The sequence below is a fragment of the Pinus tabuliformis genome, chromosome 3_1 (genome assembly GCF_031772625.1).
Source record: "Pinus tabuliformis cultivar Carrire ecotype Pingquan chromosome 3_1, CPIR1, whole genome shotgun sequence".
In the NCBI taxonomy this organism is placed as follows: Eukaryota; Viridiplantae; Streptophyta; class Pinopsida; order Pinales; family Pinaceae; genus Pinus; species Pinus tabuliformis.
This window is the reverse complement of record NC_142301.1, coordinates 423375075-423383733: the sequence shown is the minus strand read 5'-3', so window position 1 is coordinate 423383733 and position 8659 is coordinate 423375075.

The following is an 8659-nucleotide window of genomic DNA, read 5'->3' as shown; positions in this document are numbered from 1 at the left end:
ATGACATGTATGCTTGATGATGTCTTTTACACTGATGATTTGCCTCAGTTTGATCAGTATGATGATGATTATGTTCTCCAAACAGAAGCTAATCTTGCAGACAAATCAGCAGCTAGTTTGTGGGAGGAAGAAGTTCACTTTCAGCAGCTCAAATACAATGTTCAGCCGATGCATATCAGTCATGGAAGTGAGGAGGAAAGTGTAACAAATTTTGAAGTAAGTGAAGGATCTTTTCCTTTTTGTTTTGATTCGTTTCAATTCATCAGAGACAACTTTCTTGCAATTAGAAATCAATTGTCGACAAGTTTTGATCTGGATCATCTTGAGGACAATGAAAACCTTGTTCAAGACTTCTCATATCCAGATTTGCAGCCCCTGAATGCCATTGATTGTCAAGTTGCGGATGAAGACTTGGCAGCTGGCACATATGATCAGATGATGCAAGATGATTCCATACCTTTCTATTTTGAATCATTTCGGTTTTTGAAGGGAAAATTGCATAATACATCTTCAGTAAAGAATGAGCAGCATGTAGGGAATCATGTAATCACATTGGAACCAATAGAAAATGGGGTGCAACAGTATTTTCATGTTTTTCATGATCCAATAACTGATGTGTTGGATGATGTCTGCAGTCAAAGTCCTTCTCCATTGACTACATGTGAACTTAAAATGTGTGCTGATATAAATTTGATCCGGCAGCTGGTTTCTTTGTCATTTTCAGCAGGAATCTCTTCACAGAGCTCAAATAAAAGTTTGCATTCATGGTATGAAGAGAAGAGAAGTAATCCATTGGATGAGCTAAGTCCCAGTGTGCATGAATTTCGAGATCCTTATGCAGTGTTTTTGGAGGTGGATAGAGAATCCATATCGTTCAACGGATCTGTTTCCAAGTTTTCATGGGAGTTTCCTTTTAGTAGTTCTCTTTTGTTGTTCATAAGAAAGCACTTAAGGAGAATTAAAACAACAGCCGGAATGCTTACTTGGTTGCATTGGTTGTTTCATTTCACTTGATCAGGTGATGAATGAAACTGTTAGAGTAGGTTTTGATAAATAAGCTCTACTTTGAGCATCATTTCCAGTTTGTCAGTTGTGTTTAAGTATCGAGTCAGTTTTTAGTTAAGTGAGAGTCAATTTGTGCCGTCAAGTTGTCAGTTTTTAGTCATGCATTTCAGCTTGAAGTTATTGACTCCATAGCCCAATGGATGAAGCCACTGCCTGCTTTCCCAGAGATCTGTAGTTCTTGGCACCTCCAAGGAGATACCATGCCCATTGGAGCCAATGTTAGTGTCGGTATCTTTATCCCTCCATTAGAGGTCAAATTCTCTTGTTGCATTGCATATTAGGTGTCTCCCTCAGTCAGCTGCATTCCATTAGGAGCATGGATCATCTGATGGTAGTGGCTTCTCCTACAGTTTCCCTCATGTCATTTACCTGTTGGCTCATGTTTACTCATTAATATCATGTACTGTCACTTTTTGTCTTAAAAATTTCAAAAGTCTTTTCTAGGGTTTCATTAGGATTTCATCAAAAATGGTTTCAAAATGTCCAATAACAACCATCAGGAACATGAGGAGGTTCCAGTACTAATAAATTCATAATCACTTGCTTAGAAATGTATTTTTCCTCAAAACTCTGTTTTGAGGAAAAACAGAGTATTCTAGGTTTGTGTTGTATCAATTCATGTAATTTCAGTTCTCTTGTATGTAAATCACTTTAGTGGCAACCCTGGTCACCTTGCCAAGCTTCAGCTACTCCATCCCCTACAAGGCAAACAAAAAATCAAAGCATTCAGTTCATCACAGGCAAAAATAAAGCAAACTGCCCAAAAACAGAGTTTGAAAAGTAAGTCACATTGCAAACATTGTAAAAGTGGGTTTTATGAAGGAAAAATCAAAAGCTCTTGTATATAAATCATCTTTACAATTCAAAATCTCATTGGCACTCAAAGAAGAAATATTGAGCAAAGTGAAGGTCATGTTGGACAAAGGAAGCAAAATCGCAACAAAGAGTTCCAGTTTTGGAGGTGCGGCGCATTGGGCAACTGGCGCGGCGCATAGAGCTGCAATCTTCAGTTCAAATTTACATAGGTGTGGAACATACACAGGGCATGGTGCGTTGGGTTTGAGGCGCGGCGCATAGAGGAAATTTGACCAGTTTGACCAAGAATGCTCTATTTTTCGCCCAGCTTTTGCCAGTTTGACTTTTTTACATGCTTAGTGTCAAATTTATGATGTAATTAAAGGTACATGGATGGATCATGATGTAAATATGTAAAATTTTCACTTATGGAGGTAGATTCATCCATGAAAAGGTAGTTTGCAACTGAATGAATTAGTTCCCTAGTTTATAGAGGCAAGCTGTTCCACTGCCTAATTTGTAGTTCTCAGTTTAGAATTAGTTGGAACATCTCCTAAACTCATGAGCTCGACCCCTAGAGGCTAGGATGAGTTGTTGTTTTCCTATATCTTATGTTTTTTCAATCATTAGCATGGTTGGACTCTTGGCAAAGGAAAGAACTTCATTGCACACTCATATTTTCATTTTGGCTAAGGAATTGAGACCAGGATTTGCAGCACTCTTTGGGATTCATGTGGCAATTTGTCTTGGTACAATGTTTTTCTTTGTAATTTTGAATTTTCTTATGTGTTATGTATTCCATTCTCTATCGTTTTTCTTCTAAACTAAACAAACAAGAGTGTAAGTAGAATCCATTGAATGTGCAGTGCTCTACTTGAAGTTTGCTTTAGTTTCTTGATGTTTTCAGCTATTTGGGGAGGATCCATGATTGCTATTGCCCTCTTCAACACCTCACCTATCTATTCCTTCCATCTCATTCAATTTTAAGTGCCAAAAAAAATTTCCTACCTTGCCCCATTGAGATCTCTGTAGGACTGAGCCTCAATCCCCGCACCCAAAATCTATCTTTCCATCTGAGCCAACAAAACATCATTTTATTCAATCAAACTCTCTTGCACATATACCTAGCCTAATATCAGAAGATATTTTAGTCATCTCAAGCCCTCATCGATCATAATTTTCTGAGATTGACCCGGAGAGAGCCCTTTCCTGACCTGGTAGGGCTAGCTACCAGGCTGAGCGTGGTTTGATGTTGGCCCTGGATCCTACCTTTTTAGCCTGAGGTAAATCTAGGCACTAATAGTCTCTAACCTATCTAGATCACCGATTGGGATGGTCGTGCACTTCACATGCACATCCCAAGGAAAATGGATCTCCACAAATGTTGTAATGTTCCTCTGACGAGGCAACACTAGATGTATGTCCCCCACCACCCTTAGGGGAGGAAGTCCGGTCAAGAAATAAATATCCTGTAATGTGAACTTAATATTGTTCCCCTACATGACAAAGGCCTCCTGGTCTGGATCCCAATAGCTCACAATTCTCAAAATAAAGGGCTCACTTGCCCTCATCAATTGGTTCTCTACCAACTTGAGAACCTCATAGTGAGCCAGTGCCCCGCGAACCCCCTGATCCATCTGAATCTTGGATCAAAGGTTATCTAAGTCTCACTCATGCCAATTGATTTTCATCCTTCCCATACCTGCAAAACACCACACGTCTTGTCAGTTCAGAGAAGAAAACACTGCTCTACATTGTTCAACCTACAACCCCCACCAGGCCGGCAGACCACCCCTCTTTTTAACCCCAAATCATATCTTTCTACCCAAAAAGAGTGAGCACGAAGGCTTTCACCAATTTCTTATGATCCATATCATACTTCTGGGCCCAAAAAGTGTGATGCGACCATGAAGAGGAGCGGGGGTCTCACAGGGAGCTATAGAGTGCCAAAAATCAAGAAATAAACCACTAGAATTGAAGAGATGAGTAAGGCCACCTACCTAAAAGTCGCAGATCCTGATTCTGAAAGTTGGTTTGTCCACTACGATCTCCACAAGATTTAGGGCCTTTTCCTCCTCTCCAAATTTGCCATAGCCTCACTTAGCAAATGAATTCAAATTGGAGGGAAAACATCCTTTCATAAAAAAATCGACAATTTTTCTATCGCCCATTGCGACCAAACCATAGCTCAGTTTGACAAACCATCAGCACCATTGGAAATCTCTCATCGAGTACTATAATGGGTCTTTCTCAGTTTTTGATGATTTGACACTTCACCCAGAAGCCATTTTTCCAAGAAGGGTCACTTCGTCGCCTCTCAAAATCGAATTTCTTCATATACAATGCTTTTACTTTGGGGACCACCTTCCCTTGGCACTTGTCATCTCACGTGTCAATTTTCATCATGAGTAACCATCATTTACTCATGCTTTCATGGTCCCCATGGGGCCTATTCTCTATGGCAGCGTCATCGAGTAACCCTTGTTCAGAGCATCCGTGATGACTCACCCTTGCATCCATGGAGTCTATTTCACATCCCATTATATCATGTAACATTATTACATCCATATTTTCATATCGTTCATCCTCTTTTTCCCATTTTGGCCTCTAGTCATACTGTCCCCATCCCCTCTGGAGTTGAGTCAGTCGTTGCCAGGTCAACCATGCACTCTATGCTCTGACACGGGAAATCGTCTATTTGTCCCTCAGTCCCACATTTTCCATTGTCCTTGATATCAGTCCATCAGTCACATTACTATTTTCCATCATGCCTTAGTTGAGGATCCTCATTGCCTCACCTATTGTGTGCCCTATTCAATCGACATCAGCTCATTTATTCCATAGGAATGACCTAGAGGGTAGTGTATCTTGGTTCTAGATTCCATTCTTGTTTGACGCCTCAGATCCAAAAAAGGGACTCATTATTTCCCTTTGACTTGGTTGTTTCATGTTCATGATTCATACAATTGATGGTCCAATGATGCAACAGATTGTACTGGTGATTCCCAGGTGTGTGTGATATGTTTCAGACCTCATGAGGGGGTGGCCCTTTAGGTAGCCCCACACATTCATGGATACATTCCTATTATGCTACAGCCTCAAATGTAGTTCTGTGGATTTGATGGGTTCGATTCCTACCGATCGCAGTGTTCATAGCATGCACATCTCCTTCATATGATCCATTCATTTTTGCAGAGCCCTTCCCTGTTCAGCAGGGATTCCTCGGTTGTTCTACCCTCCCTCCCACACATGTTTTGAGGGAAGGGTGATTATATCTCATGTACTGAGATGATATTCTATTCAGTCCTAACTCATGCTTTTTCTAGGTGCATTATGTATATGGGACACATTGTATTATTTTCTGGCTCAGTTATGTTAATGTGTCATGTACCATTCAGCATTTACTTCATTAATCAGTTTTATGTTTCTAAGCACATCATTACTCTTGTACTAAGTTATCTCAACTGGTATAGGTCTGCCTCCCCCGCCTCATTGAGATTTGGTACCACAACATAAAAGGAGACTTGCATTGATCTCACCCCCTCTGTCCCTATCCTCTTTCGCTTCAGCTCTATTAGTCTCTCTCTCTCTCTCTCTTTAACTCCACTTTGTTGTTTAGTGATTGTGTCTTTACAACATACTTCGGTCATATGTTTTGCACCTAATGCTCATACCCTGGGGAAATATGTTATCACCAAAAAATTAATCATCTAGCCTAATTTACTAGATAGGTCGAAGTACACCACGTAAAGCCAATTTTACCATAGTAAAATTGCTTTCACTGTGAGAAATTACTTAATAAACCACCTTTGTTAAGTAATTTATAATTAAACCCATGAACAATAATAAATTAAATCACTATTTATTTAATTTTCTTCTAGGAATAATTAATTAAACCATTGTTCAATTATTATTCCTTGTCGTATTTGACCCAATTATGAAAAATCAACAGATAAATTTTTAATTATCTTATTTTTCTCTAGGAATAATTAATTAATCACTAATTAATTATTATTCCTTGTTAAATTTGACTAAATCCCGTAAGAATAATTAAATAAATCATTATTTGTTTATTATTCCTTAACTAATTTCTTGAAATGATAAATATATCATTTATTTATTTATTATCTCTAAATAAAAGTTTAAATATTTTTTCCCTCTTAACCAAATATAACAAAATATTCCAAGTGGTTATTCCAAGAATGGGGTTAATAATATTTTATTATTGCTCATTATTCAAGGGTAACTCAATATTTTTTTATAAATATAAGGGTTTTCCATCCATTATTCACTTTTGATTATTTTCATTTTTGCACTCACTGTTGTAACTCTGATTATTATCACTGTCACACAATTTTTCTTCCTTTTGAGTTCCCATTGAGCTCAAACATTTTATTTGTTGGGTTTACACATTATAGAGGAGAGAGACTTTACACAATCTAAAGACGTTTGAGGATAGCCAAGAACCCATCCCATAGAGGGGGACTGGTAAAACTTATTTGTTCGCTTCACAGGTGTTATAATAAAATCTATTCTTTGGATATCTAGTTTCCATTGGATTATTGGATTTATTACTATTTCTTTTTGTTGTTTAATTATGATTGTGGTATAGATCAGGAATTTGGCAAATTTTGCTTCTATCAGTTGCTGCAGATCTACAATGTTTAGTAGCAATTTATATTGTTGAGATTGTTTGTCATCCACAATCTTAAGTGGATCCTTTGCGTACATCTTTGAGAGGAAAACACTACAACAACTATAACTCAGTTAGACTGAATTATCTAATTACAACTCCAAAGAACTCAACCTAGACCCCTAAAATTTAGGGATCACACTTAGATGACTCTAGATAAACTTCCAACTCAAAATTCCTAAGTCATTTAAACTTAAATAACTTTTTACAAGTTGCTATGAGAATAGACTTCGATTTTAATTTACAATTTAATTCAAGGACAAATTAAACTGGAATTTCTTGTTGCTATTTTTAACACTCCCTCTCAACAAGAAAGGGATTATCAGCTACCCTGATCATGTCTCTGTGAAACTCAAATTTACATCTTGACAAAGCCTTTGCCAAAATGTCAGCATCCTGATCCTCTGTGGGAATGCACTCCAACAACATAATCTGCCTGTGTACACAATCTCAAAGATAATGATATCTGATATCAATATGCTTGTACCGATCCTGAAAAACTGGATTTTCAGAGAGTTTGGTATAACTCTGATTATCTCAGTAAATCAAAGTTGGATCCATCTACTGACCAAACAAACCAACCAGAATCTTCCTCATCCATATGGCCTTACATGTTACTTGCCTTACAACCATGTACTCTGCCTCTGTTGAACTGAGTGCAACTATTATCTATTTCTTGTTGTATCAAGAAACAACTGTTGACCTAGTACTGAAGATCCCTCTTGATGTTCTCTTCCTGTCAGATGGAACCCTACCCAATCTGCAGCAGTGAAGCCTTGAAGCTTCACTCCCTCTATATATTTATACCATAATCCATACCGAGTAGTTCTTGTGAGGTATCTCAACACATGCTTGGCTGCCTTTCAATATAGCTTGGTAGGCCTAACCATCACTTGACTAATTTAGTTAACTTCATAGCACATGTCTGGTCATGTGTTTACCAAATACATGAGTGAACCCACAAGTTTCATGTAAACAGTGGCTTCCACTACTTCACCCGAAGTAGCATCCTCCTTCCTCAAGTTACCTGCTAGAGGAATCTCCATGGGTTTAATGCTCTCCACACTGAACCTTTTCAGTATCTCATTAGCATACTTCTCTGAGAGACAAAATGTTCCCCGTCACCTTTTCATACTTCTATGTTCGGAAAGTAGTGCATGAGCCCCAATTCCTTCATTTCGAACTCTCCTGAATGATCCTCCTTTGAAAACTTGATCAACTTATCATCACCTATCAGAATCGAATCATCAACATATGAAACAATAATCAACAATTTACCTTCCAACACAATATGGTACAGGTTCTCATCCACTTCACTTTTGGTGAATCCCAACTCGGTGAAGTAGTTATCAATCCTGGTGTACCAAGTGCAGGGTTCTTGCTTCAGCCCATATAATGATCGCTTGATTTGGCACACATGTGACTCATGGTCAAAGGTCTCAAAACCTTTAGGCTACTCAATGTACACCGCTTCCTCAATCTTTCCATTAAGGAAGGCTATCATTACATCCATCTAATGTATCTTCCAACCCATCTAGGCTAATAGTGCCAAAATGGATCTAACTGATGAGTACATTGCAATAGGAGAAAATGTCTCATCGTAATCAATCCCCTATACCTGAGAAAATCCTTGGGCCACAAACCTAGCCTTATGTTTCTCTACACTACCATCCGTTATTTGCTTTACCTTGTAAATCCATCGAGATCTCACCACTGACTTGTCTGTTGGTCTTGGGACAACATCCTAAACAATGTTACGAATAATGGAGTCATACTTCCCCACCATGGCATCAACTCAAACCATTTAATGCATCGCCTCCTCAAAGGAAGATGGATCTATCTCAACACTTTTGTTCATAAGAGCCATGTATCCATTATACCTCTCAGGTGACCCCCTCTTCCTATGTTGTGTTGTGGGTGCTCCCACATTCTCTTTTTCATCCTGCAATAACCTATCAGCCTCTCTAGTGTGCTTTCTCCCATCTCTAGAAGACTCCGCCTGAGTGGGTGTATCTACTCCTGGATCCTCTACATGTGGCTACTCCACATCAATCTGAGGCTCCCCCTTAGGTTCTAAAATATCCTCAACTACATGTAGTTTAATCT